The following is a 14,559-nucleotide window of genomic DNA, read 5'->3' on the forward strand; positions in this document are numbered from 1 at the left end:
CACATTTAGGCTTTCATTCTAATGAGTATAATTAGGAATAAAAAATGATTTCTATAAGGCAAATGCATATCTCAGCTATAAAATCAAATAGATTGACTGATGGCCTTCATCCACCAGTAATCTATATGTATCTACTATGATTTGGGTATGAAAAGCCCACTGCAATGAAATGCTCAACTCCTAAAACTTATATGTTGGTTAACAATTTTTGGCAGGCTTAGGAGTTGACAGACTTTTCTGCCATAAATCTTGACACATTTCAGTGATTTTCACTCCAGCACAGAAGACAATTAAAAAAAAAAAAAAACAACCCATAGACTTAAAAGATTTACCGTTCATAGAGATCTGGACAATTATAAGCAATATATATAGAATCCCTGGCGAAATACCACTGAGGGTAATTTGCCATGTTGAAATTCCCTTGAAGGAGGACTGATGCAGTTGTACCCTTATTTATGACTTTTTAAGGGGAAAAAATGAATGGTCCTGTTTTAATCCATTTATTCATTCAGCAGAAATTTATTGAATATCAGATACAGACAATGGACTGTTCTAGGTCCTGGCCATAAATCAGTGAAAAGGAAAAAAAAAAAAAAAAAAACAGACAAAACTCCTGGCCTTTTGGAACTTACAATTTGGGGTGTATATAGGTGGGTTGGTAGGGAGGAGGATGAAAATAAACAAATGCATAAAGCGTACACGCATCTAGAACAGCTCTGTCCCATAGACATTTCTTCGATGAGAGTAATGTTCAGTAGGTGTGCTTTCCAATATTCCAACATGGTAGCCCCTGACGACTGTGGCTACTGATTACTGGAAATAAGCCTAGTATGACCGAAGGGCTGAAATTTACATTTTAACTCATTGTGACTAATTTAAATTTAAAAATTTAAATAGTCACATGGGGAGAATGGCTACCCTATTGGTGAGCAAAGGTCCAGACAGATTAAGGAATTCAGAGCACCTATGAGAAGGGAAGCAGAGTGTAGAGAAAGGGCTGCAATTGTAATTAGAGTGGTCAGAAGAGGCCTCTTGAGGAGATATATAGGTGAATATCAACAGAGGTCCAAAGAGCAGGCCATGCATATATTCAGAGGAAAATCGTTCCAAGCAGAGGGACTAGCCAGTACAGAGGGCTTGAGTTGGGTGCCACCAGGCTTGGAAGCAGAATGGCATAAAGGACAGTGTGGATTCAACAGAGTGAGTATGTTAACCAAAGGTAGGAGATGAGACCCAAAGCCAATGTCATGGTGAGCAATCAGGAACTCTCCCTTAGGTTCAGTTAATTCATATATACACTCATGCATACAAATCTACATGAAAAGTAGTTCATATACCTGTATATACATGAATTAACATATAATGTTAATGTATTAACGATTAATATATACTAATATGAATAAGAATACTTATACATAAATTCTTAGTCTCTAGGTTTAAGATTCAAAAAACGTAAGAGCCTCTTCATTCCTTGAAAACCCCTTGTAGACCTAAAGGTCAGCAAGAATATTTTATCAGGCTGTATTTTTATTTTATAGTTGATTCCAGTCTCCAAGTAGCTCCTGGACTTGGATTTCCCCCACCTTGCTCAGTAACCATCTTGACAATTCTCCTTGCTGCAGCAAATTTGTTGTTTTCTTGGGACTAAGTTATCTTTAAAATTCAAATGTAGCATGTTATGGGAAAAAAATATGCCAATTTCTGTAAGCAGGCAATTCTGTAAAATTAATGAGAATTACAGGTCATGGTGCAGGAGGAGATCTGAATGCAAAACATTTTTAGAATAAAGAGCATTAGTCACGTAAAACTGTACAGGGTGTTAAGGAAATTGCAGGTGTTTAGATTTATCATGAATTTCATCTCGCTGAAATACACCTGTCACATTTTAAAACTTCTCGACACATATTGACACTTAGCTGCCATGTAATAGACTTTTATCTTGGATTTTGGCTTTCCCTATGACTTCATTTTTAAAAGGAGCCTGATTTCTTTATTGAAGGTAGTTATGATACCATCTTCCCAAAGCTGATTTTTAATCAAGAAGATGTATACGTGGGACAATATTTTTCTTCAGTTATTGGAATTGCTATCTTCTTCATTTACTTTCTTATTTAGTAGTTAGCTAGTTATGCAATTAGTGAATAGTCCTTATATAAAGAGAGATGGGAAAGGATGAGGAAAGGCATTAACATTATTTGAGTACCCACGGTGCCCCAGGATCTGTTAAAAAAAAAAAAACAACAAAAAAAAAGCAAGAAGTAGAAGAAAGACAGAAAGTAATGCTGTCTGTTATTTTTGAGTGACGCAATAAATTTGAGTGGATTAAACAATGAAAAATAGCTTTTATTATTACTGCCTTATACATACATACTATGCACTATACATGCATTATCTCATTTAATTTGTAGACTGGACTTGCAAGGTAGCTAGTAATGCTTTTGTTTAAAGACAGGAAACAAAGGAGATAAAAAATTCGGCTTAAACACAGGCATTCTTTATACGTGTAGAACCAGCACTCAACCCAGAGACGTTTTGACGATAAAACCTATGTTCCTTCCATCACGTTCTCTCACTCCACTTATAACTTAATAGCATCTGAATTATAATATTGTGACATCCTGACTTTGCCTATTTACTGGCTATATTTACTCTTTCTTACTACTCTTGTTGGGCTTTCATTTCCTAATCTATAAAATGGGATACTAATATTAAATATGTTATAAAGTTACTGTGTTATTTGAGATAATCTATGTAAACGCACAGCAAAGTGCTTAGGAGAGAATAACCAATCAGTAAGTGTTAGCTATTATCAATTACTTTATCCAAGTTTTTGTATAGATTAGTACACAATATATTATTTTGCATGTTAATTCCACGTGGTATAATAAACCGGATTTTGTAAATCTTATGTTCCTTCAGTCTTTCCAACCACACTGCTCTTACATTTGGATCTCCCATAATTTATAGATCACGGGCAACCAGATATCATTATTAATGAGCTTAAAGGAAAATTGATTAACTGCCTAATGACTTCCTTCCTCAGAACTGAAAATGATCCTGGATTTCCCCCAGATGCTCTGGGATCGCAGCTGTCTGCCTGTAATCAGTGTTTTCAGAAGAATTGACTTTGGCATCTTGCTGTTCATCCCTACACTTCCTACCCCTCTAAAAAACTTGAGGCTTGATAACAAGACACCAACTTATTACTAACCCTGTTCCTTTGTGATGCAGAACCTTGACAGGCATGCTGATGAGGCTATCCATGGTTTTCACTCTCTCTTTTTTCCTAACTGGGAAATTCACCAAAAGACACTATGTTGTTCTTCTAGTTTCTGGGAATGCCCTGTGTCTTTCTCTTGCATTCTGATAAGGGAAATCTGTGTTTTGTTGGCATCGGAATCATTTTGGCTGGCTAAGTTTGGGGAACAATCATGTGGGCGTTTTCACTCTGAGGACCTGGGGGTTTACAATGGCTACAAGAATAACCAGGTTCTCTCATCTGACCTCCACCACAAATGAAATGGTTAGGTTTGTCTTCTTTATACAAGTATTAGCAAAAAATATGAAAGTCACAGTACAGCTGGGGTTGTACCAATAATAGAGATCTATAGCTTTGCCAGTTACATATTTAAAAGAAAATTTTAAAAAATGCAAGAAGAAAAGGAAGGGCATGAGGTCTCTGTTCTTACATGTAAGAAAATAAAAATTTCCTCAAAACAAAGGATCAGTGTGTGAGTAATAATCTTTTAACAAGGGGGATTTCCCTTCTTCTTTTTATTGGCTTCATTTGTTCACAAAGAGATTAATCTCATTACCAGCTTCGAACAAAGAAAGCCATGTTTCGAGACTCACAGACCTTTTCTTTCTCAGTTTTCTTGAATGCGTCACAAATTTCTGTCTCAGTTACTTGGCCTTTGGGCTGGCCAAAGGGTATTTGTTCTTTGAGCCCTCTCCTTAGGCTTTTTGCCTTCCTAGAAGATCTTAATTCTTTTCTTTGTTTCTTTCTCAAGCCAGTCTTGAGTTTGGTCCTGTCCCAGACTGAGTGTTTCACTCCATGGAGAAATTTCCATGGCCCCTTCACATTCATGCAGTCCATGCCAGGGTTATGTCTTTTGTTTATTTCTTGGCCCCAGCAGGGGTTTCCTGCCTGTTTTTGTATGTCCATTTGTGAGTTAATTGGACTAATCAATCTAATGAATTTTCCCGAAATTGTTCAAAAAGCACTGTAGCTCCAATAGCTCTCTGGACGACAACAGTCACTACAGCTCATCGGTGGTACCCCCCAGGGGCTGAATTCTGTTTTGCTGGGCATCTTTTGAGAGTCCAGTGTGTCAACTGGAAATAATTCCTGCCATCCTGAAACTTATGAGGCTTCTGGGAAATAGATTTAAAACATGATAAAAGAGTAGATGTGAAAGTGCTTAGTAAGAAAGATGGATATACAGGTAAGTTTGGAGGGTCCCGGTGGGGAGCAGTGGATAGTGAATCAGGACCAGATTCTGTGCTTCGGTTGCTCTGATCAGCGAGCTAGGTCAGTCTCAGCACTCTGTCAAGGCCACTCTTCTCATCTGTAAAGTAGAGAAGGTACTTTGTGGCGGGATAGGGCAAAGACTTTTCACGAGTGCTTTTTAAACTTGTACTCAACATTGAGATGTTGGGAGTGGACGCAGAATGGAAACAATAATTGAAAACAGTAATTGCACGAATCTCGTGGTCAGGGAGGGTGTCCCGTAAAGCCTTTGGCACCCAGTGGCCTCTTTACTTTATCAGTTAATGTTAATTATGCAGATGGCAGCAGAGGCCACCAGGTAAAGATGGGACAGCTGTGCACAGCACACCTCAAGGGAGCACAGATAACAACATCTAATATAAAAAGGGAGCTCGCCAATTCTGTAACAAATCTTCCTTTCATTTTTCAGGCATTTTTGAACACCCTGATTTGGCATTGCTTAAGAAAAAGAGCAAAGAAAATCTTTAGAGTATATTCTTAGCCTTCTAAGTTGCCCTAACCACACACTACAGGCTGGAGGGCTTAAACAATAGAAATTTATTTTTGAAATAGAAATTTAGTTGTGGAGACTGGATGTCAGAGATCAAAGATCAGGGTGCCGACATGTCAGGCTCTGGAGAGAGCTCCTTTCCTGGCTTATAGGTGGCCATCTTGTGCGTGTCTTCCCACGGTAGAGGGAAAGAAAGCTTTCTGCTGTTTCTTCTTATAGGGCTGCTATTTTGAGGGGATCAGTGCCTGACTCTAATGACCTCATTTAACCTTAATTACTCCCGTAAGTTCCTATATCCAAATACAGCCACATTGGGGATTAGGGCTTGGATATCTGAATTTGGGGAGGTTGTAGGGGGCACAATTTAGTCCACAGCATAGAGTAAGATGGGTGTGAATTTAAATCCCTTTTATTATAAACCAGCAAACCGTGTGTGGGCTTAAATTTCTGTTTGCCATTTTGTGTCTATGTGAACTTGAGCTAGTATTTAAATTCTCTCTGCGCTCCCTTTTTTCTTGTTTGTGATTATATTTGAGATTATAATATCTACCACGTAGGTTGTAATAAGGATTATTAAGTATGTAAAACATATTACCAAAAACCTGGCACACATTCGAAGTTCAATCAATGCAGCAATCCATAGGAAAGAAAGTCGAATTGCATTCTTAATGTCATTAATGCCTCAACCTCTCTCTGTCAATTGAGAGACCCTCTGCCTCTGTTCAAAGCTCTCTGAATAGGGGAATCACATACCAGAGCCTCAAGATTTTGTGAGAGGAAGCTCCTGGAGACCAGGATGTTCCATCCAATGCCCTTTTTGTTTTGCCTACTAGAAAAGAGAAGTCACTATAAGTTAAGGGAATCTACTTAATATCATTCAATTACTAAAGATTCCTGGCCTCTTGACTCCAAGCTAGTGTTCTTTCCTCGACACGGGTTCTTCCCCACTTTTTGTCAGCTGGTGATGATCATGTTACAAATCCCCTGGGCACTGGCATCCACCCGCGTTTCATCACATTAGTCAAATACCATTTCTTTCGTCCTTAAAGAAAAAGATCAAAATGCAAGCATGTGGCAAAACCTATTTCTAGACACAACATTGAGTATCTTCTATATGATGAGACTGAAGACATCATTTCCAAACTTTATTATTCTATACTTATTCTAACAAATTGCTCAGAACACACCTCAGAATATCAAAAATAACAAAATATATATTTTGAGTAACAAAAATATATTTTGTTAAAGAGGTGATAATCAGGGGTGCTTGGATGGCCCCATCAGTTAAGTGTCTGCCTTCGGCTCAGGGCATGAGCCCGAGTCCTGGGATCTGGCCCTGCTCAGCCTCCTTCTCCCACTCCAGCTGCTTGTACTCTCTCTGTCAAATAAATAAATAAAGTCTTAAAAAAAAAAAAAAAGTTGAGAATCAGTGCTCTGAGATGAGTTCAGCTTTATTTATTTATTTATTTATTTTTAGAGAGAGAAAGCTCAAGTTGACGCAGGCGGGTAGGGACAGAGGGTGATTGGGAAAGAGAATCTCAAGCCTGACATGGAGCCTGGCACTGGGCTCAATCTCAAGACCCTGAGATCATGACCTGAGCTGAAATCAAGACTTGGACTCTTAACCAACTGAGCCAGACAGGTGCCCCTGAGTTGAGCTTTTAAATGGTACATTCAGCTTTTACCAAGAGAACATTGCAGCTGTTCACAGGTATTGCTGGCATCCTGGTTCCGAGCTGTGTGGCCTTACCTCTAGATTTCAATTCCAATCCCTGTGGCCCGGGCATCATCATTTCCTAGTTTTCTTTGGTTGCCACCATTTCCCACTCAGCCACATCTCTAGAATATCTCATGATTGTTCCCCAAGTTACTGTTTCTTCACAGCCATCTTGCAGTAGTGATGGTGTGATGTCTGAGCACATGAAACCCATGTACCCTGCTTAGATTCCAATCTGGGTTCCAGGTGTTGACCGGATATGAGACCTTAAGAAAGTTACGTAACATTTCTGCGTCTACATTTCCTCATCCGAAACACAAGGATAATAATAGTATCCATTTCATAGTGCTTCTGTGATATTTATGTCACCTATTATATATAAAGAGCTTATATGTAATTTATGTTAGTATATGTGAAGAGCTTAGGAGAACGCCATACAAAGTGGGTACTGTTAGATGTGCGGGCTGTTGTTTTTTACCTGGGAGCAAAGTCCCAATCTAACCCTTTGTACATACTAGAATAGACAAAACAATTCTTTAGTAATTCCCAAGTACCTAAGTTCCTAGTAGCTTACTCTTATAGTCCCTTTATTTTCCTTGTGTTTATCTTGCTTAGGCCCTGTGAAAGTTGTGTGTTTTTACAAACTACTAGAAGTTTCCAATCTGAGCATGTAATTACCCTGAGTGCTTCGCTCCTAAATCCACAATAACAAGCTTTTAGTTTGTTTTTCAGAGCTATTGTGCTTAATTAATATTTATGCAGGACTTAGTGAAATCATGAAAATTAACAGATGTCTTTATCTAAACAGGTGGTGAATATATCAACAATTAAAATAAGAACAGTGATGGTACAACAGTTCTTCTTTAGATCACTCAGACTCACTACCAGACTCAGAGTCTGGTAAGCATGGTTTCCACATTTTCTACCAATCTGGTAAGCGCATTGTTAGGCAAATAAACGGTACTCAAAATATTTTAAGATATTCACATGAAATATGAATTTTACATCATGCATATAACAAAACTAAAAATAATAGTGGCATAAGCTCATAAGGGTTATTCTGCTGCATGGGAAATTCTAGAAATCATGCTGAGTTGGTAGATGGCTACAAAAATCATCAGGGATCCAGGCTTCTATGTCACTGCTCCATCATTCTGACACAAAGCTTTCAGCCTTAAAGTTAAAACACGATCTGCAGTGGCTGCTAAAGTTCCAGCCATTACGTCTATATTCCAGGGAGGGGGGTGGGAATAGGAAAAGGTCATCTCTATCTGAATTTACTTCTTGAAAGCATTATTTTTGAAAGCATTGTTATTCTTATGGGATGCTTTGGTTTCTATCCCATTTGGTCAGAACTTAGTCTTAAAACTATATCAAAGTACAAGAGACTCTGCAAATTCCTTCTTGTATTTGGGGTTCAGTGTAGGTTCCAAACTAAGGTTTTAAGGAGTAAAGTTAAAATAGCCTCTGGGCTATTTTGAGTGATTGGGCTACTCACACATTTAAAATTAACCTTTTATTTTGTTTCTTGGTATATCGTTGATTTTCCTTAGAACTTAATTTTTTAAGATATACTTACTTTCTGTGAAACATTTTTCTATATCCTTTGAATCTGTTTATAAACATTTTATAAAAATTTGTAGTCATTTTTTTGTTTTTTTTTTTTAATTTTCTTCAACTACATTAATATATAGCATTTGCTTTCAAAAAATCTGAGAAACTTTCTATGAAAGCACATGTGAAAAAAGGTAGTGTATTCTTTCATTCATCTTAGTTAACAAAAATGTACTAGGTAAATGCTATGTCCCAGGCACTGGTTAAGTGCTGGAAGTAAAAAGGTGAGTGACACAAAGTGTCAGCCAGTAGGGGGCTTATGTATGGATGGGGCAATATAAAGAATAAAAAAAATCCATAACGTAACGTCATGTGGTGGTAAATAAAGCCAGGAAGGGACTAGACAGTATTAGATGATGAAGAGTGCTATTTTTGACTGAGTGATCAGGGTCAGCCTTCCAACAAAGAGAACAGCAATAGAAATGCCCTCAGAGGAAGGTTCTAGAAGGAGCTTGTCCCAGCTGTGCTCAGCAACAGCAAGCAGGGCAAGGTGCCTGGACTTCAAGGATGGAAAAAGAGATTTGTAGGAGATGAATTGCACAGGGAGAGATCAGAGCCAAGTAGATCAAGAGGAGGGATAATTCAAGCACTTTGAAGAATACAGTAGCATACTATAGTCGGCAAAGTGAAATAGGAAAGGAAATGCTCATTTCTGCATTTAATGTTTATTTTTCTTGTCTTCGGTACGCCAGCTTCTTAACAATTGCCTTCTATGTGTGAGACTCTTCACTTAGGTCCAAACGACAAAACATGAATATAAAATGTTCCATGTCCTCAAGGTGCTTCTCAGATAAGCTCAGAAAAGTTAAAAGCACCACCTTTGTCCCCATTTATTCAGAAAGTTTCATGTCTTCATATTCTTTTCTGCTGAGTAGAATCTATATGTACAATATAAGCCTTAAACACGAGAGCTTAACTCTGAGTTCATTTGTCTTCTCTCTTGAAGACATGCAGAAAGCTGAATGCACCATCCCATGATTGAACCTGTCCTCTGTATATCTTTTCCTGAAGGATCCCGTATTGTGTACGTATGTGGAGCTTTCAGGCTCCGCTTCCTCCCAAGTCAGCAAACCCTTCCTCCCTTCTCTGAAAAAATCATATTCTTCCTTCACTGTATTTCCTTTAAATTTCCCCCAGCTCTTTCTCGCAGAGTTCATTGCTTCTGTCTCTGGTCCCATACGTCCCCTATATGTAGCATCATAGTGTATCAGGATTATATAGTTATACTATTCTTTACCACTAGAATACAAGTTCCTTAGGAATAGAATGTGATGTTTATTTGTTATTAAAACCCTGGGGGCGCCTGGGTGGCTCAGTGGGTTAAAGCCTCTGCCTTCGGCTCAGGTCATGATCTCAGGGTCCTGGGATCGAGCCCCACATCGGGCTCTCTGCTCAGCAGGGAGCCTGCTTCCTCCCTTCTCTCTCTCTGCCTCTCTCTCTGCCTACTTGTGATCTCTGTCTGTCAAATAAATAGCAATAATTGCGCCTCGGCTAAACCTCATTGGCTACGATACTGCCACTGCGCAAAGCTGTCTGTCAAATAAATAAATAAATAAATCTAAAAAACAAACAAACAAAAAAAACAAAAACAAAAACAAAAAAAACCCTGATGCCCAGCAAAGTGCCGGCCATATAGTCACTGTTTGAAAATATGTTTTGTTACATAAAGAAAAAAAAAATACCCCATTACAGACAAAGCTAATGTTTCTGTTCACAGTGTGTAGCAGATAGAAAATTCACAAATTATCTTTTACTTATGTAGTTTTTTTCTCTCCAAAAATCATTATTTGAGGGGAAGATTTTAGCCTTTATCACAAGTTATTACTAAGTAAAATGTGTGTTTTTACATTCCAGTGGAATCTCCAACATAATCTACTGTTTATATCCTTTGAAACATCTAGCGGCTTCACACTCCTGCATATTTCTTGAATTGAATTGGCTTAGATTTAATCTATTTTATAATAGACAGTAGGCACAAGTCTGTTGTGAAACTAGCCACCTTGGGGGAAGCATAAACCCAAGAACAACCTCACATTTATAAATATGCAAGTTTGTTTACTAGACCAAAAGCTCTTCACTAGACTGTGAACTCCTTAAGGATAGGGAGTGTAGCTTACTTTCTCTCACACAGCCTGAGCACGCGCACGCGCACACATACACACACACACAGAGATATGTAGCATTTGTCTATTTTCTTGTGCAAATTACTCTCACCTTGGCTGATTCTAAGCTACCACATTGAAGTCACTGAATGTGATGTTGAGAACGCATACAGTTAGCAGGACAAGCTGATTCCCACATGCTGGCGCACGGTCACTAAAGGTCTAGATGGGTTTAAGAATCCAAAAGATGATTGATTTTAAGAAGCTGATATGTGAATATAGTGTATACTATGTGACACTTCCAGACACATCTGGGACATTACTTGTAATAAAATACATTAATGTTCCCACACTGCAATAAAGGGATTTTCACACTAGGACCCACATATATAAATACCAAACATAAAAAAGAAGCTCTGTTTTCAGGACCTTGTGTGTGTGTGTGTGTGTGTGTGTGTGTAATTTCAAATTGCATAAAAAGTATTGAGACTCTATATTCATATTTAAAAAGAAAAAAACAAAACAAAACAGTACATCAGTGGAAAACCATTCATGATCTGTAACATACCCACATACCCACCCAGGCTGTTTGCACCTGGTTCTATTCATCGTCTTTGCGCTTTCTGCATCTCTTTAAATTTCAGGTAGCTGATGGATATGCATCTTCTGTCTTGTCCACTTATATTTCAATTGACTTTCCTCTTCCCATTGGAAACACCAGGTTGTCTTTACTTGATGTTTAGCTCCCTATTCCTTTATTCCATGTCATTGTGTAGTATTTTGACTTTGACTTTAAACTGCTGTAATACCTTCCTACCTCATTCATATCATTGGAACAAAATTAATTCTTGAACATGTATACATTTTTACAGGTCCACCGAGAGCCATGATTTTCCTTTTTTTTTTTTCCTCTGAAAATTTCTTTTAATCTAGTATATGGAAGAAATTGGACAAGTTCTAAGAAACCTCTGAGGCTCAAATATGGATCGATGTTGGACTGTAGGAGAGCCATCCCCAGGGTCCAGTAGCCTTATCAGACATGCAGAATCAGGTAACAGTGGTCTGGTCTTCCCTGGAAGATTGATTCCTTTCATTGAGATCGCTTGCAGGGGGCTTGGTGCCTCTGACTGTCCTATGTAAGATGGTGCTATGGGACTGGATGAAATGCTATCTTTAACATTTAATTGAAGTCTAAATCTAATTATTTTTAATGATTCTAGCTCCTCACTTGAGTGTGAATCAAGTGACATAGAAACACTCAAGGAATCATGAATTACCTAAGATGAGTGAGAGTTTAGACAAACCCATGACTATACACTGATAAGGCTGATAAAGTCAGGCCTTATTGGTATCTGAGATGACTAATGGATTCATTAAAATTCTTTCTTAGGAGATCAAAGATGTTTTAATTATCAGAAAAGTAGCTTTCACAAAGCTCTTGACTCTCTCATCCCATAAAGCAATGGCGTCTGGCTTTATACGTGGCTGTGCCAAATTCACAATTTCCCACAGCCTAGAAAGCTGCTCTGTGTTTATGTTCTTTCATTCAGAGTTCTCACTTCTACTTCCAAATGAGTCCATTTGCAAGAACATCAAAGGGAAGAGAAGGATCCATTTCAGCTACACCCACAGTTTTGTGTAATACATTAAGATTGATCAAGGCTTGGGTAATAAGTTCATGAATATTAGCTATCTTCTGGAATTGAAAAGATTTGGGGCTTGAAAAATTCAGTTGTTGATATAAAGGGCTGCCACCACTGTTTCTTACAAACTAAGGATCTAAGATTTTGTTTGTTTGTTAGTGAGTGTGGACAGCATCCCCCTACTCCCCAAATTTATACCTCTCACTGGTTGCCTTTATTGGAGAAGGCATTCTTTTTAGAGCCAAACTGAATGAATGATAACTGTTGAGAATAGAATGAAAACTAGCGAAATGTAAGTTTGATCCTCCTCCCCACCTCCACATAAATATACATGTGCCCACACACAGTAAAACTGAGGATTTGGGCTAAGAGAGTATCCCTCTAAATAGCAAGAATTGAGGGGTGCCTGGGTGGCTCAGAGGGCTAAGCCTCTGTCTTCAATTCAGGTCATGATCTCAGGGTCCTGGGATCAAGCCCCTCATCGGGCTCTCTACTTGGCAGGGAGCCTGCTTCCCCCCCCCCCTCTCTCTGCCTGCCTGCTTCTGAGCTCGCTCTCTCTCTCTCTCTCTGTGTCAAATACATAAATAAAATCTTAAAAAAAAAAATAGCAAGAGTTGACACACATCTCCAACAGACATGGCTTCTGGAACTCTAGGTGTAATTGTACACCCCAAGTCCTTATCATTCACTCACTATTAGGAAACATAGTCTCCCAGATTGAGTATTAAAGAATTACTTAACCTCTCTGAAAAGTAGTAATAAATAATAATTTCTTTTTCTGTCTTACAGGACTGTTGGGATGATTTACTTAACTAATTTTCTCAATTTTTATACCATTAAATATACTTATTGAGATATACTATGTGGCAGGCACTACATTGGTTATTATGGGCTATATGGTTATTATGGGCTATTTATATAAAGATAAATAGCTTTGCCCTTGAGAAACTCTAAGCCCAGAAGAGAAGTACCATCAGGACATAGTACAATCAAATTGATTTGAAAGAATAATCCATAAGAAAAGTACAAATAAAATACTGTGCAGGTTTAGAAATAAAAAGATTACTTTTGAAAAGAAGAGGTTGTAGGAGGGAGTGGTAGAGATTGTAGATATAAATTTCTTTTAAAAGAAAAAGCCATGTAATATTCCTGTGATTTCCATCCTTCCCTGCATGAACCCTCAGGGTCAACTGTTTACACCCTTGTAGCTTATGGTACTTTCTTGAATGGAAAAGCCACTTAATCAAATAATAAAACCTGGTCAATTACTTGTTTGATTGGTTGTCCCCTTTTTAAACCAGGTCTGCTAGAATGGGGCATTAGATGAGTAAGTTTTGATCGGGGTAAGAATGTAGGGCATAGGGAAATGACTACCTTAAAGTGGTAAAATTCCATGTAGTTAAGGAGAGAGGGTAAATATTTAAGTACGTACTGCCGAGTCTGCAAGGGAGAGATAGAATAAAACAACAAGTAATTTTATGAACTATACAGTAGTTTTTCAAGGTTTAACTGTAGTCACAATCAGAATTACCAGCTCTTACCCTTCTCATCTTCAAAACTGAGTGGGCAGTATATATGCTTTAAAAAAAAAAAAGATTTTATTTATTTATTAGACAGAGAGATCACAAGTAGGCAGAGAGGCGGGGGTGGGGTGGGGTTGCGTGGGGGACGGATGCAGGCTCCCTGCTGAGCAGAGAGCTCGATGTGGGGCTGGATCCCAGGACCCTGAGATCATGACCTGAGCCAAAGGCAGAGGCCTAACCCACTGAACTATCGACATGCCCCGCAGTATATATTCTTTGATGGTTTTAGCAGACAAGCACCAAGGAGTATTGGTGTCCTTACCTGGGCCACTCAAAACTAGATTAATTTTAGGGTTAAGAAAGCATTATTGAAAACTGAATTCATTTGTAATATATTCTGATGACTCCTGATTTGTGGGTCATACATCAGTTATCATGCCACAACTTTTTATTTTCCTGAGGTAAAACAAAACCCCTCCATTTGCCGTTTCTGGACCAGTAGGTACTATATCCTCAGACTTACCTTAAGGGGGTCTTTTGACAAAGCTAAATTCAAGCCCTAAGGCTCAGAGCCCTCTGTAAAGGCCAGGGAAGGCTGAACATACAGGAAGGAAGTTTTCCTTAGTTATTTAAGGGATGTGTAACATATTAGACTTCTTCCATTTGGACCCCAAAGGCAGAACCAAAGTTGATGGGTTGAATTCATAACGAAGGTTCCTTGTAAGGGAGAATTATCTACGGTCAGGAATGATCAAGGGTTAAATGGCTGTCTAAGGATATGTTTGGGACCCTTGCTCATCATTACATAGTTTCAAGCATGAGCAGTATTAACATGTCAAAGCAAAATTTATGCTGGCCAAAGTTAATCAAAGGACGAAGACTTTATTCGAGGCTGTTGCAATAAGGACCAGAGACCACAACTAAGTCTAAATTCATCTCCTATGAAGAGGAAGGAGTAGG

The 14,559-nt window shown here is 38.4% G+C and overlaps 1 protein-coding gene and 1 pseudogene across 2 annotated transcripts in view; one reads left to right on the forward strand and one right to left on the reverse strand.

The window, feature by feature from the left end:
- Positions 1-14,559, forward strand: part of LRRC4C (leucine rich repeat containing 4C) — a 162,916-nt gene that overhangs the window by 73,509 nt on the left and 74,848 nt on the right. The window lies entirely within an intron of this gene.
- LOC123387788 lies at positions 9,689-9,862 on the reverse strand (annotated as a pseudogene).

This window comes from Mustela putorius, unplaced genomic scaffold, assembly GCF_011764305.1.
Source record: "Mustela putorius furo isolate JIRA1106 unplaced genomic scaffold, ASM1176430v1.1 tig00003859_pilon_pilon_pilon, whole genome shotgun sequence".
NCBI classification, from domain to species: Eukaryota; Metazoa; Chordata; class Mammalia; order Carnivora; family Mustelidae; genus Mustela; species Mustela putorius.